At 43.6% G+C, this 27,265-nt stretch overlaps 1 long non-coding RNA gene across 8 annotated transcripts in view; it reads right to left on the bottom strand.

Moving 5' to 3' along the window:
* Positions 1 to 27,265, bottom strand: part of LOC112899604 — a 35,685-nt gene that overhangs the window by 6,316 nt on the left and 2,104 nt on the right. For 3 of the 8 annotated variants that reach the window (XR_003230073.1, XR_003230076.1, XR_003230077.1), the window contains one exon: positions 25,977 to 27,213. This is a non-coding gene — a long non-coding RNA (uncharacterized LOC112899604). Of the gene's footprint in view, positions 1 to 14,802; positions 15,290 to 19,506; positions 27,214 to 27,265 lie in introns of those variants that run through there. The other 5 variants (XR_003230079.1, XR_003230080.1, XR_003230078.1 and 2 more) reach the window with 5 other exon arrangements.

The raw sequence follows: 27,265 nt of genomic DNA, 5'->3' as shown, positions 1-27,265 counted from the left end.
AAGATGTCGATCCGGAGGTCCAACTGTTTGATCACTCGCCTCGAGGATGCTGCTCGTGAGGAGGCTGCAGCCACTGCACGCGGACGCGGCTGACCACCTGGCCGTGGACATGGGCATGCTGCCCAAGCACCAGCCCAAGACACTGGTCGCAGTAGGGGCCGAGCCCCCGCTGCCAGTGCTGCACCGTGTCCTGTTGGGCAAGGACCCGTGGATGAAGAAGATGAGGAGGACGTCGATGAGGAGATTGAGATGGAAGCCCCACCTCAGCCTGGGCTGAGGGGCAACAGTAAACCGTAACCCTGAACAACTAGCAGCAGCAGGCACCACCACCACCGCCACCAAACCTCGCTTAAGTCATGGCTGCACAGACCCAACTGTTGCAGCGTTTGGCTGAGGTGGCTGAGTAGAGGAACAATGGGGGCCATCACCAAGGCCCGCTGGAAGAAGACCTCCACGCAAGATCGAGAGGTTCATTCGTCTGAAGGCACCAACCTTCAGCAACTCGGATGATCTGATGGATGCTGACAACTGGCGAAGGGTGATCAAGACTAAGCTGGATCTTACTAACTATACCGATGAGGAGTGTGTCACACTCGCCGTTCACCAGCTTGAGGGACCCGCAAAGTCTTGGTGGCATAGCTACTGTGACTCCCACCAGGACCCCACGCACACTGCCTGGGATGAGTTTGCCAGGGCATTTCACGAGCAGCATGTGCCCCGGCAGGTGCTCATCCAGAAGGTCCAAGAGTTCCGTACCATGACTCAGGGTACGATGAGGGTGGAGGAGTACGAATGCCACTTCACCAAGATGATGAGGTACGCTGCCGATGACACCAACACCGATGAGAAGAAGCAGTTCTGGTTCCTCCACAACCTACACTATGGCATCCGTCAGATTGTGATGAGGTGCGAGTACACATCACTCCGCAGCTTGGTCAACCACGCCCTAGCCATGGAGAGAGAGAGGATGGTTGGGAAGATAGACAGCACGATAAGAAGCACAAGACCGACCACCAGTTATGTGATAGGCCCTTTCAGAAGCCAAGGAATGCACCACCCTTCCACCTAGGAGTAGTTTCCGATCCGGCTCCAGCCAGCCGAATAGGAAATACAATGGGGGTGGCAGCCACTACTCTAGCAACAAGACCTTCGGAGGACAGAACCAGGGAGGAGGAGGCTACTACCACCAACAGCCAGCACAGAGGACCAATAATGGCTCGACACCGTTTGTTTGCTTCACCTGCAACAAACCGGGCAACAAGACAAGTCCTACGACTGTCCCAAGAAGAAGACCAAGACTTCGGCCCGAGCACCTGGCCCTGCTGGCAGGCCCGCTCAGGCTCCATGCTCCTCCGACAGTGGCTGTCTCACTCTGCTGATTGAGAAGGAGGCCTGGGATGCTCCCGACATCGTGACAGGTGAGTACCTTATCAATGGCTCTAAGGACTTGTTTTATTCGACTCCGGAGCCACTTGCTCCTATGTTTCCTCAAGGTGTGTCGCACAAAAAACCCTTCCAATGACCCCAAGAAGCCGTCCCATAATCACTAGCTGTCCGCTGGGAGATCTTAGGTGCACTCTAGCTTGTGAGGGGGTGAAGATCATGATTCAGGGGGTACCGTTCTTAGCTGATCTGACAGTGCTGAAATCAAATGGGATTGATGTCATTTTGGGTATGGACTGGTTGGCCGCACACATGGGGGTCACATCTTGCTCACCCAGAGTTGTGACACTCGAACACCCTAGTGGGAGGAAGATCAAAGTGGTTCCCTTGAAGTCCCGAGAAGTGCCTCAAGTGTACAACCTGAACAACCTGAGCAAGAAGACACTTGATGAGGTGCCCGTGGTTTGTGAATACCTAGATGTGTTCCTAGAAGAGGCAGTGTTACCTCAAGATAGGGATGTCAAGTTCGTGATCGACCTCATGCCAGGTACGGCCCTGATCGGGAAACGACCCTTTCGCATGTCAGCAGAAGAACTCACATAGCTGAAAACGTAGCTGAAGGACCTTCTAGACAAGCAGTACACCAGGCCTAGTGGTTCACCGTGGGGATCGCCCGTGTTGTTTGTGCGGAAGAAGGATGAAACCATGAGGTTGTGCATTGACTACCACTCCTTAAACGCGGTGACCATCAAAAACAAGTATGCGTTGCCTAGGATATATGATTTGCTTGATCAGTTGAGGAAGGCCAAGTTCTTTAGCAAGATAGATCAGAGATCCGGTTAGCACTAGATGAAGATATGAGAGTGTGACATCCTGAAGATAGCTTTCGTGACTAGATATGTGCAGTATGAGTTCAATGTGGTCTCCCTCGGACTTACCAATGCACATGCGTACTTTATGAATATGATGAAAAAGGTGTTCAATGAGGAGTTAGACAAGTTCGTCGTAGTCTTCATTGACGACATCTTGACCTACTTGGAGACCGCCGAAGAGCATGCTGAGCTTTTGAGGATTGTGCTTGAGAAGTTGAGGCAAAACCAGCTGTATGCCATGTTCAGCACGTGTGAGTTCTGGCTAGAGAAGGTTGCCTTTCTAGGCCACGTATTGACCGCAGACGGTGTTGCTGTGGACCCGGAGAAGATCGAAGCCATGTTAGAATGGCAACAGCCAAAGAATGTCACCGATATCAGAAATTTCCTAGGATTAGTAGGTTACTACCAGCGTTTCATTGAGAATTTTTCCAAAATTACCAAGCCAATGACCAAGTTACTCAAGAACAATGTACCTTTCATCTGGCCACCCAAGTGTGAAGCCAGCTTCCAAGAGCTCAAGTCCAAACTCACTACCACCCCCGTCCTCACACTTCCAGATATTCAAAAGGATTTAATGGTGTATTGCGATGCTTTTCGTCAAGGTCTTGGTTGTGTTTTGATGCAAGATGGCAAGGTTGTTGCCTATGCCTTGCAATAGTTGAGGAAGCATGAAGAGAATTACCCCACCCACGACCTTGAGCTCGCAATCGTTGTACATGTCTTAAAGATTTGGAGGCACTACCTAATTGGCAACTGTTGGTATTTCTTAATGTTCACAGAATAATCCACAAGTGCACGGAGATACCGCTGTAGCACTTCACCCGTGAGTATTCAAGGGTATCGTATTTCACGAGGAATGGAGGTACTAGCCTTCTAACTGGTTCATCCAAGGACAAACAAGAGATAGGTAGGTGAGAATAGATAGGATTCCTATGGTTTTAGAGTTTCTAGTAAAGATAAGCTCAACCTCTACTAGCTTACTTCGGGCATCGGTCTGACCCTGGTCTGCCAAGGACCTCCAGCTATTAGCTCTACTCTGTACCCAGACATGGGGGACTTCACTAACCACGAAGCAGCTTCATAGCGGACGGACAAGGTTGTCACCATCTTCCGTCTACCTCACAATACCGTGGGGCTCGCAACAAACAAAGGTAATCTAGAGCCTAGACACCACGTCTATGCTGTCGACTACTGCTCTAGCATCGATCAGGGTTATCCCATCTCTATCAGGGGCCCTCTATTAGAGCATCCGTAAGCAAATAAAGAATATAACTTACTTCACTAAGAGACTCACCACCATAGGAGATCACGAACACTTACTTAAGAAAGAAGCATCCGTCGAGGTACAAGACTGAGGAAGAGTGCCGATAGGCTGGCACCTTCCCTGAACTACCCCTTACTCTCAACCTATTTCTAAGCACTACGGAGGTAGGGCTTCGCCTTGGAGTGGAGCTCTTCTCTTCTCTTCTTGTTGTGTCCTCAAGGGGGGGGGGGCTCTTGAAAGTGCATCTAGGCCTAATGACCTATTTTGGTGATTTATAACAACCTAAATGTGTATCTAATGTTTCAATTGAGAATAATGAGCAGGGGTCAAAGAAACCAAAAAGGAGAAAAGAAGAAGAATCAATTCCGACGATTCGTTAAAATTGGAGAACGGTACCGGTTCAAGAAATGTGGTTCAAGCGAAGATAATTCTTTGTTTTATATTTTCTTGAGTCTAGATATACCGTACTATCAAGGGGGATGTGGAAAGTATGTGGTAGAACACAAATAAACCAAATCCGGAACCCATGCCTTGAACAGAAGATTGCAAACCCGAGTGTTCCTGGCGGACAGTCCGCCAGGCCTGGCGGACAGTCCGCCAGGACACTAAAAACAGCATAACGGCTAGTTTTTAGAGAGGCTCTATATATACCCCTTCGACCCCCAACGAAAAACAACCGGTCAAAATTGCATAAGCTGAGCCTCAAGCACATTCTAACCACTCCAAAGCTCCCCAAAGTAAAACCCTAGCTTCTCCACTCCAAATCCTTGGTCTAGGGTTGGGTTTGAGCAAGACCCAAGCAAGATTCAAGCTTTCCCCAAGAGATTCACCTCTCTTGGGCATCTCTTGGCATTCTCCATCGCTTTCCACATCTATTACTCTTGGAGCTTGGCTCCTAGACGGTTAGAGGTGCTCAAGAACAACCAACTCGTGGTGTGGTTGGATTGAGAAGTTTGTATTACCCTTGTTGCTAGTGAAAAGCTCAAGTTTGACCTTTGTGGTTGCTTGAGAGAGGAAAGGGTTGAGAGAAACCCGGTCCTTTGTGGACTCCTCAACGGGGACGTAGAATCCTTGAGTGGATTCGAACCTCGGGTGAAAAATCTTGTGTCTCTTGTGTTTGATTACATCACATCATCTCTTGCACATTTGTTATACTTGCTTTTTGTACCTCCGTGTAGTATTCTTGCCCGATCTACTTGTATACCTATCTTGTGCTAGATTGCTTCCGCATTTAGTATTCCTAACTTGTATTAGAGCATTTCTATTCAAATAGATTTTGTATACAAGTTTTAGTTTTCAATCGGTTACATTTCTTACCCGAGACGTCCCAGCGGACATTGGAAGTGCCCAGCGGACAGTCCCAGCGGACGGTCCGCCAGGCAGCCTCGGACTGAATTCTTGTGTGCAGGTTTTAAGCAACGATCGCCTATTCACCCCCCCTCTAGGCGTACTTTCAAGTGGTATCAGAGCGTGGTTCCTCAAATTTGAGTCTAACAACTCGAGGAGATCATGGCCGGAGAAGATTCACACAAGAGTCTTGAGAAGAACAAGGGCAAAGAAGGTGAGATGCACAAGGAAGATGACAACGCCAAGTTTGATGTATCCGATTGCTCCAAGAAGAGTGGAGATCACAAGAAAAAGAGTAAGAGCAAAAGCAAAAGCAACAGGATAGTGATTGAGTCATCCTCATCCTCAACATCAAGTAGTGATGAAGGGTCCATCTACATCAAGAGAAGGAAGAAGAAGAAATCGGTTACTTCTAACTACTCTCGCACTCCTTTCAATTATGATAACATGAGTTCCAACAACAATTTTCTTTCCGTTTCTCTTGGAAAACCCCCACACTTTGATGGAACTAACTACTCCCAATGGAGGACTAACATGAGATGGCACTTGTTTTCTCTTCACCCTAGTCTTTGGGAGATTGTTTGTGTAGGTATTGAGCAACCGGATAGCGATGATGAAAGTTTTGGACCAACCATGCAACAATTATTCCACCGCAATGCTCAAGCCGCAACCATCCTCCTCTCATCCTTGAGTAGAGAGGAATTTGATAAAGTGGATGGATTGCAAAGTGCAAAAGAGATATGGGATACTCTCAAAGTGGCACATGAAGGCACCAAGACCATTCGGAAAGCAAGAATTGAGATGCTTGAAGGAGAACTTGGGAGGTTTGCCATCTTGGATGATGAAACTCCCCAAGAGATGTACACAAGGCTCAAGAAGATGATCAATCAAGTGAGGAATCTTGGAAGCAAGAAGTGGACCGACCATGAAGTGGTCAAGAGGATGATTAGGGCCTTCTCGGTAAGGAACATAACCTTATGTACCTTGATAAGGGAAAGCTCCAACTACAAGAAGATGACACCGGAAGAAGTACTTGGCAAGATCATCAACCATGAGATGATGGAAAGTGAAGCTAAGTATGTGAAGAGCTTGTCCAAGGGAACCTCAATCTCAAAAGGGCATGACATTGCCCTCAAGGCAAACAAGAAGGAGAAGAGCAAGAAAGTAGTGCAAGAATCCTCATCAAGTGACAATGATAGCGATAGTTCAAGTCTTGATGATGATGACATGGCTCTTCTCATGAAAAATTTCAGCAAATTGATGAGAAACCACAACTACAAGGGCAACAAGGGGCATGAGAGCTCCAAAAGAAGGACAAAAAGAAATTGCTATAATTGTGGCAAGAGTGGGCACTTCATTGCAAATTGCCCATATGAAAAGAAAGAGGACAAGGAAGAGAAGAGAAAGGACAACAAGGAAAAGAACTACTTCACCAAGGACAAGAAGTTCTTCAAGAAGAAACAAAGTGGTGAAGCACATCTTGGCAAGGAGTGGGACTCCGATGATGAGAGCTCCAACTCGGATGAAGAAGAAGCGGCCACACTCGCCTTTAACAAGACTTTTCTCTTCCCCAACCTCAAGCATGGGAAAAATATCACTCACACTTGTCTTATGGCAAGGGGAGGTAAAAGAAAGGTAAAAGCCATCCCATGCTCTTCTCCTAAATATACTACTAGTGATGATGAAAGTACATCTAGTAGCTCTAATGAAAATGATAATGATATTGATATGGTTGCCATGTTCAAGAATTTAGATAAAAATGCTATTGCTAAGTTTAATGAACTCATAGAAGAGCTAAATGAGAAGAATGATCTCCTTGATAAACAAGAGGACTTGCTCATTCTTGAAAAGAAGAGAAACCTTGAACTCAAGGAGATCATAACTAAGCAAGAAGAAAAATGTAAGGCCTTGGACAAGGAACTTGTGGAAAGCAAGGAGACTAACACTAATCTTAAGAGTGCAAATGTTGCACTTCAAGATGAACTTATTTGCTTAAACAAAAGCCTTGAATTACAATTTGATACTCTCTTGTCCAATGCCTCAATATCTCAACATGACTCATCAATTAGTCTCTCCAAAGCACAATCATGCATTAGATGCAAGGATATTGATGTTGATGCTTGTGCTACTAATATAAAGTTGATTGAAAGCTTGAAAGTTAAGATCACATCCTTAGAAGGTGAGGCACAACAAAAGAAGAAGGATCTTAAGGAGGAAAAACTCAAATATGCAAAAGGTGCATACTTGAACTCAAGACGCCCCAACATCAAGGATGGTATTGGTTTTCAACATTTTGAAAAGCATAATGCAAGAGTCAAGATCAATGGGCATGAGTTCCCTAAGTTTGTAAGGGAAGCAACAAGTGGGAAAATTGCTTCCGGTAATGGGCACCCGAGAGTGCCTGGCGGACAGTCCGCCAGGCCTGGCGGACAGTCCGCCAGGACCCAACGGACGGTCCGCCAGGAACCCTCGGGTGGCAGATTTTCAGCCTTTCGCCCCACTTCTCCCAATGCATCAAAACTTCCTATTATGCATTTCCATGAGTTTAATGCATCATATGTAATTATGAGGAACAAGTTTGGTAGAGTATTTGCTAAATATGTTGGGCCACACCACAAGAGTCCAAAGACTTGTGTGTGGGTGCCCAAATCACTTGTGACTAATGTAAGAGGACCCAAGCAAGTTTGGGTACCTAAAAACAAAGTCTAAATCTGTTTTGCAGGGCTATGCCTCCGGTGGATCAAAGTGGATCATTGATAGTGGATGCACTAACCACATGACCGGAGAAAGAAGCATGTTTTCAACTTATGAAGAGAACGACGACCCTACCGACTTAATCTCTTTTGGTGACAATAGCCAAGGAAGAGTATTGGGTTTCGGTAACATTGCTATATCTTCCGAGCACTTCATTTCAAAAGTTTTTCTTGTTGAAACCCTAGATTACAACTTGCTATCCGTGTCGCAACTTTGTAACATGGGTTACAATTGTATGTTTACCGATGAAGGAGTGACCGTCTATAGGAGAAGTGATGGCTCGGTTGCGTTTAAGGGTGTATTAAAGGGAAAGCTTTATATAGTGGACTTCACTAAAGATAAAGCTCAACTTGATACATGCTTAATTGCAAAATCCAACATGGGTTGGTTGTGGCATCGCCGCCTAGCCCATGTTGGTATGAGAAATCTTCACAAGCTCCTAAAAGGTGGTCATGTCGTAGGACTAACAAATGTTGTATTTGAGAAAGATAGGCCTTGTGGAGCATGTCAAGCAGGAAAGCAAGTTGGATCTAGCCATCCCACCAAGAACATCATGACAACAAGTAGACCATTGGAACTACTTCATATGGATTTGTTTGGTCCTATTGCCTACATAAGCATCGGCGGTAACAAATATGGCTTAGTCATTGTTGATGATTATACACGTTTCACTTGGGTATTCTTTTTGCATGATAAAAGTGAAACTCAAGGGGTTCTCAAGAAATTCTTAAGGAGAGCTCAAAACGAGTTCAACTTAAGGATCAAGAAGATTAGAAGCGACAACGGGAGTGAGTTCAAGAACACTCAAGTAGATAACTACTTGGATGAAGAAGGAATCAAGCATGAGTTCTCCGCTCCCTATGCACCTCAACAAAATGGGGTGGCGGAGAGGAAGAACCGCACGCTCATTGAGATGGCAAGAACAATGCTTGATGAGTACAAGACTTCCGACCGGTTTTGGGCGGAAGCGGTCAATACCGCTTGTCATGCCATCAACCGACTTTATCTTCATCGTCTACTAAAGAAAACTTCCTATGAGCTTCTCACCGGTAACAAACCCAATGTTTCATATTTTAGAGTTTTTGGGAGCAAATGTTATATTCTCAACAAGAAAGCTAAGAACTCTAAGTTTGCTCCTAAAGCTATGGAAGGTTTTTTACTTGGTTATGATTCAAACTCACGTGCATATCGAGTATTCAACAAAATCTCCGGATGTGTTGAAATCTCATGTGATGTGGTGTTTGATGAGACTAATGGCTCTCAAGGAGAGCAAGTTGATCTTGATGAACTAGATGATGAAGAAGCTCCAATTGAAGCTTTAAGGAACATGTCAATTGGAGATGTACGTCCTCAAGAATCAAGCAATGATCAAGGTCAACAATCTTCAACCAAGGCATCTCCTCCAACTCAAGATGATGATCATCAAGGAGATGGCAATGATCAAGGGGGAAGTGTTGAACAAGATGAAGAAGAGAGAGATGATGAACAAGAGGAGTCAAGAAATCAAGTGCCACATCCTAGAGTGCACCAAAGTGTTCAACGAGATCACCCCGTGGACAACATTCTTGGTGACATTGCAAAGGGAGTAACTACTCGTTCTCGTATTGCTACTTTTTGTGAGCATTACTCCTTTGTTTCTTTTCTTGAACCTCTTAAGGTGGAAGATGCTCTACAAGATGCGGATTGGGTAATGGCCATGCAAGAGGAACTCAACAACTTCAAAAGAAATGAAGTGTGGTCATTGGTGGAGCGACCCAAGCAAAATGTTGTTGGAACCAAATGGGTGTTCCGCAACAAACAAGATGAAAATGGTGTGGTGACAAGAAATAAAGCACGACTTGTGGCAAAAGGTTACTCACAAGTTGAAGGTTTGGATTTTGATCAAACTTTTGCTCCCGTAGCTAGGCTTGAGTCAATTCGTATTCTTGTTGCCTATGCTACTCACCATAATTTTAAGCTCTATCAAATGGATGTCAAAAGTGCATTCTTGAATGGCCCAATCAAGGAAGAGGTATATGTAGAGCAACCACCGGGGTTTGAGGAAGAAGCGTATCCTAACCATGTTTACAAACTCCATAAGGCGCTCTATGGGCTTAAGCAAGCACCTAGAGCATGGTATGAATGCCTTAGGGATTTTCTTATTGAAAATGGTTTTAAAATTGGTAAAGCCGACTCTACCTTATTCACTAGAAAAGTTGGTAATGATTTATTTGTTTGCCAAATATATGTTGATGACATCATATTTGGTTCTACTAACAAAGGTTGTTGTGATGAGTTTAGTCAAACAATGGTCAAGCGATTTGAGATGTCTATGATGGGAGAGTTGAACTTCTTCCTAGGATTTCAAGTCAAGCAACTCAAGGAAGGGACATTCCTATGCCAAACCAAGTACACACATGACATACTCAAGAAGTTTAACATGGAGAATGCAAAGCCAATCAAGACCCCCATGGGCACAAATGGACATCTTGATCTTGATATTGGAGGTAAATCCGTGGATCAAAAGGTATATCGATCCATGATTGGCTCATTACTTTACCTTTGTGCATCTAGGCCCGATATTATGCTTAGCGTTTGTTTATGTGCAAGATTTCAATCAAATCCTAAGGAATGCCATTTGAGAGCTGTTAAAAGAATCATGAGATATTTAGTTCATACATCTCACCTAGGTCTTTGGTACCCAAAAGGTTCAAATTTCAAACTAGTTGGCTATTCCGATGCGGATTATGCCGGATGCAAAATTGATAGGAAAAGCACATCCGGGACTTGCCAATTTTTGGGTAAATCCCTTGTATCATGGGCATCCAAGAAACAAAATTCCGTTGCTCTTTCCACGGCCGAAGCGGAGTATGTTGCAGCCGCACATTGTTGTGCTCAACTTTTGTGGATGCGACAAACTCTAAAGGATTACGGTTACACCTTGAATCGTATTCCACTCCTATGTGACAATGAGAGTGCCATTAAAATAGCCGAAAATCCTTGTGAGCATTCTAGAACCAAACACATAGATATCCGGCATCATTTCTTGAGAGATCATAACCTTAAAGGAGATATAGAAATCTCTCATGTGAGAACAAATGACCAAGTTGCCGATATCTTCACCAAACCCTTAGATGAGAAAAGATTTTGTGCATTAAGGGATGAGTTAAACATCATTGATTCTAGAAATTTGGAATGAAGTGTTGCACACCTGCTTGTCCAATGGTAATCCGTTTAACAACAAAATGATTTTCAAAATAACATGGTCTTCAAAATCTTGGATTCTTTTGATCGTTTGAATCGAATTGGTTAACATGGTCTCTTTAGATGATGAGTTATTGCTGCTCCTAGTTTCCGTTTGTCTTTTCTCTTTTTGGTGCTTGATGCCAAAGGGGGAGAAGATTGTATCCTAGCATGTGTTCTTAGACTCATGGTGAGCTTGAGTGTCGTCAAAAACTTATTTGGATATTTGGATGTATGTGAGACTATGTGTTTATTGCTTATCTCGTATTTGAACTAAGTTGGGTTGTAATAACCTATTTATGGATGATGCTATGCTATGATTGTGAACCTATTGCTTATCCTTGTTTATCTAATCTTGGTTTTATCCCATCATGATGCTTTAACTTTATTTGGTTTGCTCATTATGAAATGGAGTTCATGAATATCTTGTGGATGCATGGATTTAGGGGGAGCTCATCACATATTTATTTCTTCAAGCTCTATTGAATTCATTGTTTTTATTGATTCATTTAGGTTGTCATCAATCACCAAAAAGGGGGAGATTGAAAGTGCATCTAGGCCTAATGACCTATTTTGGTGATTTATAACAACCTAAATGTGTATCTAATGTTTCAATTGAGAATAATGAGCAGGGGTCAAAGAAACCAAAAAGGAGAAAAGAAGAAGAATCAATTCCGACGATTCGTTAAAATTGGAGAACGGTACCGGTTCAAGAAATGTGGTTCAAGCGAAGATAATTCTTTGTTTTATATTTTCTTGAGTCTAGGTATACCGTACTATCAAGGGGGATGTGGAAAGTATGTGGTAGAACACAAATAAACCAAATCCGGAACCCATGCCTTGAACAGAAGATTGCAAACCCGAGTGTTCCTGGCGGACAGTCCGCCAGGCCTGGCGGACAGTCCGCCAGGACACTAAAAACAGCATAACGGCTAGTTTTTAGAGAGGCTCTATATATACCCCTTCGACCCCCAACGAAAAACAACCGGTCAAAATTGCATAAGCTGAGCCTCAAGCACATTCTAACCACTCCAAAGCTCCCCAAAGTAAAACCCTAGCTTCTCCACTCCAAATCCTTGGTCTAGGGTTGGGTTTGAGCAAGACCCAAGCAAGATTCAAGCTTTCCCCAAGAGATTCACCTCTCTTGGGCATCTCTTGGCATTCTCCATCGCTTTCCACATCTATTACTCTTGGAGCTTGGCTCCTAGACGGTTAGAGGTGCTCAAGAACAACCAACTCGTGGTGTGGTTGGATTGAGAAGTTTGTATTACCCTTGTTGCTAGTGAAAAGCTCAAGTTTGACCTTTGTGGTTGCTTGAGAGAGGAAAGGGTTGAGAGAAACCCGGTCCTTTGTGGACTCCTCAACGGGGACGTAGAATCCTTGAGTGGATTCGAACCTCGGGTGAAAAATCTTGTGTCTCTTGTGTTTGATTACATCACATCATCTCTTGCACATTTGTTATACTTGCTTTTTGTACCTCCGTGTAGTATTCTTGCCCGATCTACTTGTATACCTATCTTGTGCTAGATTGCTTCCGCATTTAGTATTCCTAACTTGTATTAGAGCATTTCTATTCAAATAGATTTTGTATACAAGTTTTAGTTTTCAATCGGTTACATTTCTTACCCGAGACGTCCCAGCGGACATTGGAAGTGCCCAGCGGACAGTCCCAGCGGACGGTCCGCCAGGCAGCCTCGGACTGAATTCTTGTGTGCAGGTTTTAAGCAACGATCGCCTATTCACCCCCCCTCTAGGCGTACTTTCAGCTCTCCTCCTCGTTCTATAGCCCTCCAAGGGCGGATCCTAGGGGGAACTTTTAGGGTGGTACCATTCGAAACCAGCGTAGGGAAAGCGGTGTGAGACTCCAGGAGAAAGATGGGCCTAATTGGGCTCAGTAGGGGTTCAGCCGAAATAGGGGTTCGGCCAACCCTATTTTGAGGCCCTTTGGCCCCATCTTCGGTCCGTGCACTCCTTGTGGGCTCCTTATGTGGATTCTGGGTGTTTCGCCTGAAGTTTAGTTGGTTTCCTACTATTTATGGGCCTTGAATCCGTATGCCAGCCTTTGATTGGTCGGAGGTGTGTTTCTTGGCCTTGTGGGTCGAATTTCTTTGTGTTGTGGGCCCTCCAATTCTCATGCTCGCATAGGATGCTCTGAATTGTACTTTTTCTCTTTGTTTGAGCTTGGTTTTCCTCCGTATGCAGACACGGTCTCTTGCAAATAGTGATTCACCAAAACTCGTGGAAATGATTAGTATTAAACTCCTATCTCCAGTTTAGTGTTTGTTTTCACACTGTTCTCTGCAAGAGTTGACGGTCAGATATGACACTTCAGGACCGTCAAGAACACCCCCACACTTAGTCCTTTGCTCGTCCTCGAGTAAAGGTTTGAGGAATAAGGTGGTCCATCTCCTCAACTGGTTTGATACCTGCATATAAGTTATTCCAAGCCTCACCCTTACTTATGAACTTTGAAGTGTCTACCATGCTATCTTGGGTAGTTGAGGAATGGAACGGATCAGAGTCAAGTCTTTTCCTTACTTCTCTAGCTCAGATAACTTAGGTTTTTGAAAGATTTTCAAAGCGAAGCACAGACTTGCTCCTCAAATGATTCTCTCAGATCGCTCATGGTGTATGGTTCCTTACCAAGGCAGTGTTTTTCATCCTACTTCTAATAAGGTTTTTGTGGAGCTCAGGGTAGGGAATGAAAAGAAGGCATACTTGCTTTGCATATTTGCGAAGTCAAAAACCGGATCTGAGAAGAAGCAAATCATACACTCTGATTATGATGTGCAGGTGTGTGGAAAATATGTGGATGTATGGAAACTCCTCTTTATATGATGTCTCCACCTTTTGAAATATTTTTGAGGACATGGCTATCTTCATTATATATATATATAATGAAGATAGCCCATGTCTCTTTTGTAACAATAGATGGAGAGAGAGATTAACACATATTATGGAGTTTTTATTTTGTGGAATGAAATGGATGGATGGGCGAAATCTTTTTGCACAACTTCCAGTGTAGAAGTTGGCATGTATGGGTGGAGTGTTCGTGATCTTTGTCATGAGAGTATGAAAAGTTTCTCACAAAGGTCACGAACAATTTGACAAAGCTCAATGCAAAATCAAGTAGCATATGTATAAGGTTTTCAATGAGATCAACATATGGCTTTGGTAGGAATTTAGCATCATCGAGGAATCAAGCTATTGATTTTGAATTTTTTGAAAGATAAAGTTCCCAAGTGCTATGCAGGGAGAAGCAAGGTTCCGTTCATCATACCATATCTCATTCATCAACTACTTAGATGACATGCTTTCCCTATGATAGATTGTTCACAAGTAAAAGGAATATAGGCGAGGAATAAAGAATATGCAAGCTAACCATAGGAAAAGGCATGTTTAATATGAGGAGATTGGCAAGGTTCATCAAGTTTAATTTTAGTGGTCATAAAAAATTTCGTTTAAAACTCGAGAAGTTAGGGAGTTAGAGGGTTATGTTGCACAAACGATCGTTTAAGAGGAAGAAGAGGAAAATGAGGTGAGTCAAGTTAGTTTGGTTGAACCAGAGGTTCGACCATCCCTCTCTGGATCCCATCTATCCTGATCTTCAGTGTGCTGGATCACCCAATGTTGTGCAACATGTTGAGAGAGGATCTCAAATGAGTGTGCATTTGGTGAGCTTGAGAGATTTCCCCCACACTTATTCTTTTACCTGTTTGTATTTAACAAAACAAATAAAGGGTGGAAACAAAAACTCTACCAGTTTGAATACCAGGGAGTTCAAACTTTTATTCACTTTAGGCGCATGGAGTGATTGTGGCGCCTCAAAAATTATTTTTGTTAATATTGTCATTATTCATATATAAATAGACTTATTTTTCATGGCAAGTTGGGTATGCTGGGTAACATAGCAGGGTGGAAACATGAGGCGAGGATGCACGAAGTGTGTGGGATACTTACCTGATCAACCTTTCCAAGCGTTGAACATAAATGCAAGAGTTATGCATGGAGCAACTCTTGCATTTGTTCTGCTTGGTTCCTCGTACATTGTCTTCCCATGGGACCAAGGAGCGTTGTATGAGTGTTGGGGTTATTGTAAGCTGCTCCTAGGTATTCCCTGCAAAAGGTTAGTGAACAACAAATACTCGAGGAACGTTTAAGGAATTTTGAAAGGATTTCATTTTTGCCTTGAGATTAGTTGTTCACATCCATGCTTAAGGAAAATCAAATTCAATAATTCTAGTATCATGGACTCAAACAACGCTGAGATAAAAAACTGCACGAACATACAAAGGGGCATTTCACAATATACTCACAGTAAACCTTGATAGGTGATGTGTCCCTCCCTTGCACGCCATGCAATTTTCATTGAAGTGTGTCTCGAGCCTTGGTTTATCTCCCATATGAATTGAACTTGAGGACTTAAACGTTAAATTTAAAAATTTTCCTGCAGGGGTTAGTCTATGATAGTATTAGCTCGGCGGTTCATTAACCAAAATTCGACAGCATGTCAGATTTAATTAAAGAAGGCTATTTTAACCAAAGCACCATGCTTAATTTAAAAAGCCTATGGATGTATTGCGCGAATACATCCAAACCAGAGCAAACAAACATAAACTAAGCAAGCAAGGTTTTGCATAATCAAGCTCCATTCATATGGAGATAAACATGAGTTAGGGATTGGTGAATCTTTACCTTCACGTACCTGAGTGTTCTTACCGGCAGCACATGACGATGGATGATCCGAAACTGCTGCAGCGGTGGCGTGGTCACGCATGTTTGTCTATGACTCCTCCGTTTTGATATGGATAGTAGCGGAGGAAGGCACTCTGATCACGCCAACTCAGGTGAGTGGTACTTATGCCTCATGTCTAGGAACCATGTTCTTTGGAGGCATGATCTGTTGGCACAATGCTTTATGATTGGAGGCGCAAAGTACGTCCCCTTTCATGCATGCGAGCAAGGGCCAAATGAAGTGGAGCAGCAAAGGCCTAGAAAGGAAGAGAAGCATTCCTCTTCCTTGTATGCACGCAGGAGCTGCTAGAGCGAGGCTACACAAAAGCCGGGAGCGGATGAGATTTATGCCAAGGCTTTGCAAGCGTAAGTGAGAGCAAGGCTAGGTGGAGCCAGGCGACAGAATGATATCTATCAGGATGCAATGCCATGGCTTGGAGGAATGCGTAATGCGGCCTTTAATCCATTGGAGCATGCTGGCTCACTCTCAGTCTCATCTTGTTCCTCTCCCTTTTTCTCTCTCTTTCTTTCTCCCTTTTTTCTCTTTTTTTATATTCCCTTTCTCTCTTTTTTTCATCTCTCTTATTTTCTCTTTTTCTTTTTCTCTTTTTTTCTTCCCCACTCTTTTTTTTCATAACCAAGCTAGATTAGACACCTTATAACCAGGATACTCCTTGGTACGAATAGAACTTGCAGTGAGATGCTCATCAATTTCCCCCCACATTTGGACTGTTGTGTGTTAGGACACCGAGAGTCAAGTGTGTGGTGTCGTTGTCTCCTTCGTAGTGTGTTCCATCACCAAAGAGGACTGAGTGTATAGTTGAAGCAGCTCCCATGTTCTTGGACATCGCACGCCCCTTGTTCTTTTTAATCTTAACCTGAAATGGTCAGCGACCAAAAATACCTGAAGGTGCATAGTATCCTAAAAACATGTTCTTGCTTTTATTGAATAGAAGGAAACTTTATTGAAAGGGGAATGAAAGTACGGGCCATCTCCCGGCAGTGCTTTGTTTATGGTCACAAGCTCGACCATGGGGAACTTCTTTCTTGCAACTACGATGATGATGTAGTTCCCGGCTTCACCATCATTTGTTGATTCATCGTTGTTCAAGCTGCAAGTTTAGTGCTGCAGTGTGCCCACAAAATTTGCAATGCTTATGATAAAAAATGCATCTATAGCCATCCATTTAAACATTTTGCAATGGAGGACTTTAGGGTTGTTGTAGTCCTTGTGCGTGCTTACGGCACAAAGCGAGGCTGACTCTAGAAAGGCACTATGCGAGCATGGTTCTTGAGGTGCTTCAAGAATGAAGTTCCCATGCTTGCGTAGGGAATCCTTTTCTTCAGATTCTAGAGTCAGTTCCTCATAAAACTCCATGGCCCATGAGTTCTCCGTCTCAAGAGAATCATCATGAAAGACTGATGCGGGGCCAGCGGAAGGAGGCTCAAACCCGATCGAGGGTGATGATGGTCGTTTGTTTTCAGAAAGGTCTTCCGGGTCATCCTTTTTGGGGGGCAGAAGGTTCTGAACCCTCAAATGAGGTTAACTCGGCTGAAACGAATGGAGAAAAAGGCATCGCCGTGTCGAGTGGGTTTTGCTGAAGCTTTGGCATGGGATTTTTCAAGCAAGAGGTGGTGGAAGTGGTTTCCCTAAACTTTTCATCTAGGCTCCCTTGAGATGTACCAAGGAGTTCTGCTAATGGGAAGCCTAGCAGAAGATCGAAATTGATGATTGGATAGATGTGGATATCTAAGCGCACCTAAGTTCTGTCCATGATGATTGGCACGACTGTAGCGATCCTGCGACATTCGAGATAAGTCCCGAGGGATTTGTGAAGAGACTGTCGGACAGGGCTAGAGCCATGTCGCCCAAGACAGTTTGGCTAGGAATTCAGACTTGATGCTAGCCTCGATAGCAGGGTCGTGAAGGGCTTCTACGACAGTTTCCTTTATAGAACAATGTATGGTCATGGAAGGAGAATGAATCCGAATTGCTTTGGAAGAGCGTTTTACTTCCATTAACGATTATTTTGGTGGTTCATTTCTAGGGAGATTGGAAGGATGAGATAGAGAAGGTGTCCTAGCCTTCTTGTGCCAAGAGTGGATCGAGGTGTTCCCAAAATCATCGAATTCGATAGGGAAATCCGAAGGGTAGAGTACTACTCCTTCCTTCGGTGCTTGTGGTTCGGGCGAGGGTCTAACAGACGAATCTATGGATGGAGAAGGTACGGGGTTGGATTCGGCTGATGAGGACTCCTCAACGCATGACATGGCTTTTTCTAGGAGGGGTTTGGTTTCAACTATGGAGGAAGTGTGTTTTTCTAGGATACGATCAAGAATTTTCTTTCCCTCCAACGAAGTTTTATATGCGACCGAACCTCCAACAGCGATGTCAAGATCTAGAGCAGAGGTCATGTCTAAACCCGCACAAAAGAGGTGCAAGGACACTTCATCGAGTAAAGGCATGCTTGGGCTAATTGCTAAAAGGCGTGAAAATCTAGCCCATTGTTGGCATTTCTTATGCCCAATAGAATAGATATTCTACAAGCGCACATAATCACCGCTGTAGCACTTCACCTTGGAGTATTCCAGGGTATCTGAAATTTCCATGGGGAAGCACTATGGTTCTGAAGAGTATTGAATGAATGAGTGATAAAATTTCCTAGAGATATTCACCGGCTAACATAGTGGGCGTAAGTCAGATAAGATATGATAAGATAATGGCCAAGAGAAGACCGTTTGACATAGGAGACACTAAACCATAGAGTGGTAAGCAAGTGGGAGGATAACGAGCGAGAAGGACTCTTAAAACACTTGTAAACTAATGAGCTAGCCTCACTAGACTAGACCTTGCTTCTAACTGTTATCAGGAACCTAGAGCTTACTTCGGCGGCTGGAAGAGGAAGGACTGCAGAAAGGGGTGAGAGGGGAGTCCAACGGCAACCTGCTACTAGTGCTATGAAAACACCCAAACATGGTGGACTACAAGGGATGGACAGAGCTGTCACCACCTGCCGCCTACCACACTGCTTCGTGGGGTGGAACACACTTCCTAGCTAACACTAAGCCAAACACCACGTCTGCACTCGGTGTTAGAATTTCTCTTGATGCCTTCAAGAGAAATCCCCCTCAACCTAGGGACCTGACTTGAGCTCCCTAGTCCGGGCGAGAAAACCCTCAAGGTAATATCTCGATAAAACAAGAAAGATAACAAAGCCAAAGCTACAGGATAGAACTTCCATGCACAAGTTGAATAACATGGAAAGATAAATAAATGCGGAAAGTAAAGTTGACTTGAAAAGATAAAGAAGATAACTTATATCAATAAAATGTCAAAGGGAAAGATACAACAACTATACCAGACTTCCCATGACGACTCCAGAATCTTGAGACAAGCTCGACTCGACTCTAACTCCTAGACTACTAAACCTAACTCTAGAAAGAGAAATGAGTAGAGAACTCCTTGGTGTGTGTTAAAAGTGAGGTCTATTTATACTACTTCAAGGTCAGTACTGAGGTAGCTGCTTGTCTTGTACGTAGGTACGTCCGTTGAAGTAACTTCCACGTGAAATTGAGCATGTGGCGTTTCAGGATGAGGCCGGCCGGCCGGCCTAAGATTCTTGCCAAACTCCACCGACCTTCTCGTGTACGCTACTGATTGCTCCTGTTGGTCGGTAACGATTGCATTACAGGTATTTTCCCGAGTCTTGCATGTAGGTGGGCCTTTTAATCCATGTGTGAAGCCTTTCGGGTCATTGGATCAAACCGACTTCAAATGCGTGGCTCAGGATTAGTTGGAGTCTGTTTCCTTTGCCCTGGATCAATGACATGGCATTTGGCGGAGGTGCCAGGCCGGCCGACCTAGGGGAGGACGGTCAACCTGGGTTTGTGCCCATTTTGCCTGAAATTTATGCATTCACAACTTTATTAGAATAAACAATATATGCATGGAACATGGTGCAAAGCTCTGTTTATTTCTGAGAAGTTGACGGGCAAAATGTGATATAATGGCCGTCAACACACCCCGAAGCTTAAACTCTTGCTCGTCCTCGAGCAAGGCTAAAATCTAGGCTTGACGGATCAGAAGTTGCATCGATGTTCACACCCTGCAGGTACCTTGTGCACAACATATTACTCTAACCCTTATGTACTTTGAAAATGCTAGCTCGTACCTTGGTTCAGAGTGTGGGGCTTATTCGCATTTCATCCCTGGTCTTGAGCGGTTGAGAGACTGAACAGTTTCCACTAGAGTTTTCCTGCTTCCTGTTCAGGTTCCTTTCTCGGTTTTTTTTGCATGCTTTCAAAACAGGTTCAAGATTCCCCCAATGGTGCTCTCAAAGTCGCTTAAGGTGTATAATCCACACCATGGTTGGAGATTGACCATCTTATTTCTATTTCTAAGGCTGATATGTGGAGTTTATATGTAGGAAGAGTGTTGCATACCTTGGTTACCTTTGTTGCCGAGCTGAAGAGTGGTTCGCAAGAGGTTGGTACCTGAACAAATCCCGATGTTATGGAAGGTATGATGTTCAGGGGAGAGGGAGAAAATGGACTCACATTTGGGAAATTTTGGTTTTTTATTTGTACTTCTTGATTCTTAGAAATTGTAGAGAGATATGGGTCTTATCTCCTCTTTCTTTTTACCTTGTTTTTTTCTTCTTTTTTAAAGAAAATAACCCATATTCTCATGACAGCCAACATATATTGAGAGGGAGTGTTTATTTGAGTAGACCTTTCTTGGATGGATAGGTTCACTGTGGAGATTTTGGGCTGTGGTATGAATGGAGTTTGTCTGGCAAAGGTGGATATCAATACCCGGAGTAGGTGATTGCTAAGCCAGATATTTTTGAGGCTAGCAGAACAATAAGTACGCAAAGGAGAAAGATCGGTAGATGACAAGTACCTTTGCTTGAACGGACTCTCCATTCGGCAAAGCTCAAAGCAACTCAAGATAGCATATTATAGCTCAAGAAGTAAAACTTTATGGCTCTGGATAGGACATGTAAACCAAAGGGGATTTCTTTACTATGATTTATTTTAAAGAAATTCCGAGAGGTTCCTTACTAGAGCATGCAGTTTTACTCTGGCTTCACTATCTCAAATTTCCCAACAACTTAGACTTGGAAATCAAGCTCATGCTCCCAACAAGATCAAGTACTAGGAGAGTAAAAAGTTATGTACGAGGCACTTGCAGAGCATGAACAGAGCAACTATTCATCATTTCCGAAAGTAGAGTTCACATGGATTTCCACACATATAAGTTGGGAGTTTCTTTTATTTGAAGCATGAAACATTTTTTTAGATATTATTATTATTGTTGTTATTATTATTATTTTCTTCTTTTCTTTTTCATTGAGGCATGGCGTTTCTTGGAACGAACAGACATGTCAGACGACTTACCTGGATACACCCCCAAGCTTAGATGAAGCTCAGTTCTGCCGAATGGGGTCATGGTGCTGCTGCTGGTACGGGTGGTACCGCTGCGGATTCGGGTGGTACCGCTGCGGATACGGGTGGTACTATTGCGGGTTGTGTTGTTGTGGCGGCTGATGCTGCTGGTTGGAGCCAAGGCCCAGACGGGTGAAGACGCCGAAAATGTCGTGGAGCATGGAAGTGTTCATCCCCCAGGTTTGCTGGGTGAGGTCGGTGTTGTGTGCGAGGTCCTAACTGATTTGGTCTTGTTGCTGGCCCAGGTTGTTGACCTGGGTCGTAAGGTTCATGATCCCCCGCATGATCAGATTCTCATAACCGTATCGTGTCGAGCTTGAGGACCCACCTGCGGACCATAAGAACTATGCATACCTGGCGGGTAGTAGGGTTCTTGATCGTCGCCATACTTGGTGCTGCCTCCGGCGGCACTCGAGCCACCTTCAGTGTAGTGCTCGTAGGTCTCCTCGAAGTTCATTTGTGCTGTGGGGCCCTGTTGCTGGGAAGTACCTGCCTGGTGTGATGGTCCTGCCTGCTCCTGCTGGGTACTGAGCCGAACCCGCCCTCATGTCACCGGACCGGCAACACTACGACGTGCAGGCTCCTTCTTCTCCATCTATAAGAGTAGTCGCTTGACCGAGTAGAGAGATAGTTTCGGGCATGGGAGCTCGATTTCTCTGTCATACTCGGGTTAACACATGATGAGAGAGTTACCTAGCCCCTCGCGCATCATATGTCCCTGCACAAAATGCTCTAGGCCTACTCGGTATTGGTACACTTCCATCAAAGGTAGGTAAGTGACTTGGGCATTATGCAACGCACCGATATGCGTAGCAATGCGCGTAACCAAGGAGGTTATGTCGATGGAGCTTTTGCCCGCGATCATCTTTTGCCAATGAGCCAACATGCTCATGATGGGAGAGAACTTTATCTTTTTGGCCATAGTTAAAAGACACTGCAGCTCGGGGAGACTACAGAGGCACAGGTCGGAGCGCGGGTGGACAACCATGCAGAGCCATTTTTTCTAGCTGTCTAAGCGTAGGATTATGGATTGACACTCTACTGTTTTTGCTGCTAACAGGCTCTTTAGAAATATCATTCTACCAGGTTGTGCGATCAGTTGATGGTCTTTTATGAGAGCATTAGGATCTAGCAAACACTTTTTACTAAAGCCAAGCGCAACGCTAAGCTCTTTTGCCATTAACTCATATAGCATTAGCTCTTTTATGAAAACACCCGAACGTGATGGACTATAAGGGACGGACAGGACTATCACCACCTGCCGCCTACTACGCTGTTCTGTGGGCTGGAACACACTTACTAGCTAACACTAAGCCAGACACCACGTTTGCACTCGGTGTTAGGATTTCTCTTGAGGCCTTCAAGAGAAATTCCCCTCAACCTAGGGACCTGACTTGAGCTCTCTAGTCCGGACGAGAAAACCCGCCTTTTTAGTCCATCTTTTCCAAGAGTCTCCGCTAGTTGAACCGCGTCCAGTAGACGACCTCTTCCGTCTTGGCACGTGCCCCTGCTCCTGGTCTTCGAACTAGTCATTAATGGTCGGCAACATAGGTACCATTCTGTCGGATCGATGGTAGTCTCAGAGATCTGGTAACCTCCGATATTTTTGACAACACGCTTCCTGCTTCCGTTTTGAGTTGCGCATCTTTCTCCAACTGGTGACCCTACCCGAGCAGTTCAGAAAGTTCCTCTTCCGTCTTCTCCCGAGCAGACAAAACTTGGGTCAACTTCTCTTACAAAGCCTTTTGCTCCCAATGCTTATATATGTAGTGCCCCATAGTGATGAGGTAAGATCCCGATAAATCAAGAAGCATAACAAAGCCTAAGCTTGAGGATAGAACTTCTGCGCACAAGTTAACTTGGAAAGATAAATAAATGCAAAAAGTAAATCTGACTCGATAAGATAAAGAAGATAACTTATATTAATAAAATGTCAAAGGGAAAGATACAAGAGCTATACCAGACTTCTGATGATGACTCCGGAATCCCGAGACAAGCCCGACTTGACTCTAACTCTCAGACTACTAAACCTAACTCTAGAAAGTGAAATGAATAGAGAACTTCTTGGTGTGTGTTACAAGTGAGGTTTGCTGGTCTATTTATACTACTTCAAGGTTGGTACTCAGGTAGTTTCTTGTCTTGTACGCAGGTACGTCGGTTGAAGTAACTTCCACACGAAGTTGAGCATGTGGGGCTTCAGGATGAGGCCGGCTAGCCTCTCCTAGGCTGGCCGGCCTAAGATTCTTGCCAAACTCAACCGACCTTCTCGTGGACGCTCCTGATTGCTCCTAGAGGTTGGTAATGGTGGCATCATAGGTATTTGCCCAAGTCTTGCATGCAGGTGGGCCCCTTAATGCATGTGTCAAGCCTTTCGGGTCATTGGATCAAACCGACTTCAAATGCACGGCTCAGGATTAGTTGGAGTGCGTTTGCTTTGCCCTGGATCAATGACATGGAATTTGGAGGAGGTGCCAGCCCGGCCGGCCTAGGGGAGGCCGGTCGGCTTGGGTTTGTGCCCATTTTTCCTAAAAAATTTTCCACATGTTCCTGCATTCACAACTCAACCAAAACTTGTAACACTTTATTAGAATAAACAAAATATGCATGGAACATGGTGCAAACCTCTATTTATTTCCAAGAAGTTGACGGGCAAAATGTGATATAATGGGCATCAACACCCAGGCTGCTCCTAGGGACTCCTTGTCTGATTGCTCAAATGCAAGGATGTCACTCCATGGAGAAGGTGTGAAGGATAAAGGAGGGAACGAGCGATAAAAGTCATCTTGGAGCCTTTCCCAATCACTACTCATATTTCCCACGTTGTGGATGTACCATTGCTCCGCCCTCTCTGTGAGAGAGAAAGGAAACAACTTCCACCTCAAGGTTTCCTGTTTTATGCCTTGGATAACCAGACATGAACACAGTTCCTCGAACTCTTGCAAATGATTGTAGGGGTCTTCATCTTTGGCTCCAGAGAAGGGTTGTTCCCAAACCAAGGCAATGTAACCAGGGTGAAGTTCAAAGCCAGAAGCAACGGTAGGCTTAGAAGAGGGTTGTGGCTCTAAGAACTCACCCTGAATAGTCGAAAGGTATGGACAAGGATAACCTTTCATGGGTAGCGGAGGTGAAGGTAGAGGGAAGGAAAAACAAAAGATACCAGGGTAAACTGGGTAACGGGGGTGAAGGTAGAGGTAAGAAAAACAAAGTATATGATTTTTTTTAATAAAGATACGAGGACGAACTAGGTTCGAAGGCAATACAGCAACCATTCCCCAGCAACGGCGCCAGAAATGCTTGTTGGTATTTCTTAATGTTCACAGAATAATCCACAAGTGCATGGAGATATCGCTGTAGCACTTCACCCGTGAGTATTCAAGGGTATCATATTTCACAAGGAACGGAGGTACTAGCCTTCTAACCGGTTCGTCCAAAGACAAACAAGAGATAAAGGCGAGGATAGAGAGGATTTCTATGGCTTTAGAGTTTCTAGTAAAGATAAGCTCAACCTCTACTTGCTTACTTCGGGAACCGGTCTGACCCTGGTCTACCAAGGACCTCCGTCTATTAGCCCTACTCCAAACCCAAACGTGGACTTTACTAACCACGAAGCAACTACATAGTGGGCGAACAAGGCTATCACCATCTGCCGTCTACCCCGCAATACCGTAGGGCTCGCAGCAAACAAAGGTAATCTAGAGCCTAGACACCACGTCTATGCTGTCGACTACTGCTCTAGAGTCGATCAGGGTTATCCCATCTCTATCAGGAGCCCTCTACTAGAGCATCCGTCACAAGAACGGACGATGATCCGAGGTAAGAGACTCACCACCATAGGAGATCACGAACACTTACTAAAGAAAGAAGCATCTATCAAGGTACAAGACGAAGAAAGAGCGCCGACAGGCCGGCACCTTCTCCGAACTACCCCTCACTTTCTCCCTATTTCTAAGCACTATGGAGGTAGGGCTCACTACTAGAAATTTAGGATTTTGCAACGCTGAGTAATTGTGGCAATAAGGGCCAAATCGTGGCAATATATCTCAATTGCCACAACATGATGGTCGTTGGCAGCCGTGACAAGTACTTGCATGGTTAAAACTTTGGGCCACGTTTTTTTTCATTGCAATAGCTATGGTATTTGCCATGTAATGAAGCATTGCATTAGATAGTAGTTGCAATGACCAATATCGTAGAAAATAGTATGTTGATATTTGCAACAAATGGTAACAATTACAACAAACATAATCATGGTAATAAAAGTGTTATAACCACCATATTTTTATAAATGGTGGCAATAAAGTATACTTGCAACGATATATTTTTGTGGTAAAAAAATAATTAGAAGTAAAAACTATAAAAATTGCTACTAGTTAGCTTTGAACCTTGACCTAAAGGATTACAAACCTTCACCACTACACTAAGCAACTTTTGTTGTATACTAGGTTCACGCCCGTGCGTTGCTATGGACAGCAAAGTATTATCAATGTAATACACAGAGCATCAACAATAATCTACTGATAACAAGAAAATAGTTAATTCAAGAATATAGTTTTATTATTAGATGAACCAACCTATGTGCACCATAGTATCCAACCTACCAACTATATTTCATATCTTGGTTACGATGCGGTAAAGATAATATTTTACATTGGCCGAAAGCAGTTATAGATATGCAATACACATATTTTTCCATTAAATTCACTGCTGCATGATCGAATGCAAGGAGCGCATGAGATAATTTTTTTATCCAAATTTCAGTTGTTTTCATAATGTTGACTGAACTCCATGCCATGAAAGCAGTAGCATTGCAAGCTTATAGAGCTTAGTGAGGTTGAACAATGGCCATATTGTGCCCTCGTATTGCTACGGATGGCAAAATTTAGAGTGCAATACATAGAACATCAATAACGCAATGGAAGGGAGGGAAATTTGACAAAACGGTGTTCCTATTGCATAGAAATTCTTTTGTACTAATTATTATTGTCCTTTTCTTAACTGTTAAAACTGGATGTATATACGCGGTAATCATTTACATTTCATTTTCCCACTCTGGACACCTACAAAACAACACAATAACCATTGCTGGTTCAAGTAATAATCTCAGCTGCATCATCATGCAAACAGTGGAGTTGGCAATGATCTCTATATGGTTAAAACATCGCACCATTATTCAGTGCTCCTCCCTCTTGATATCCTTCAGACACAAAGCAAATAAGCTTGCAACCTCTGATCTCTATAACTAACAGCCTCATACATTTCCAGAAAGCACAAAATCTACGATTCTAATTAAGAACCTGGATCGGAATTAGATATATTTGGTCTATTTGTCCATTGGAGTTGAAATTGGTTGACCTTCATAATAAATGACCAATAAACTATTTATGTCTTCCTTTTATTAACCTTGGTGCCATCACAATTTTGAATGGCAACACAATGTTAACCGAAATGAGTTTGCACACTTTCTCAAAAGAAACATAATTTATTGCTCAAATTTAGATCTCAAATTAATGAGAATTTTCAGCATCAATTGACAAACATTTTTTTTAAAAAAAGCATAAGTGTGCATGCAGAGAATGAAAGGGAGAAGGGAGAAAAACATATATTTTATGCTGACATCTAATATAATGGCATGTCTAATGGACAGGTATTTACCATTAAATCATACTTTAAAGATCCCAAGTTAGAAATCTGATAAGCTGTGACTTTCTAGCATAAAGGAGCATGGCCAAAGAGAAAGACTACAATACTATGAAGTCTGAATGAAATAAAAACCAATAAAAATATCAAATGTGTAAATAAAGAGCAACATTGTTGGTATATATATATTCATATTTAGCATAGTATAAGCAATGTATTTATTTGTTCAGAATACTCAAAAATCTATGTTAAACAAGTGACAGAACAATTCTAAAAACTGGGAGAGTAGCAGATTCAAGCAAACAAGTACCAGGACCAGTTCTACCCAAGTCAATTAAGTTTTGTGGAGACAGCATGGTAATTAAGCAAGCAAAGAAAGTAAATTCATTATAATTGAGCACGGTAATTGGAGTATGTCCTAGAAATGGGTAATGTAACTGCAATAACCAGAAAAATAAGCAGTCATGCTGACCTTCTTTTCCCGCTGAATCTCTGATACAACCCTATGATGCCGACAAATGACTTGAGCTTGTCAAATGAACACTAAGGATGCTGCAAATACCAAGTAATACAAGCGATTTTAGATGGGCAAAAGCATTTGATG

The sequence above is a fragment of the Panicum hallii genome, chromosome 7 (genome assembly GCF_002211085.1).
Source record: "Panicum hallii strain FIL2 chromosome 7, PHallii_v3.1, whole genome shotgun sequence".
Lineage (NCBI taxonomy): Eukaryota > Viridiplantae > Streptophyta > Magnoliopsida > Poales > Poaceae > Panicum > Panicum hallii.
Note: the sequence above shows the minus strand (reverse complement) of the source record. Positions and strands in the feature narration are given on the sequence as shown.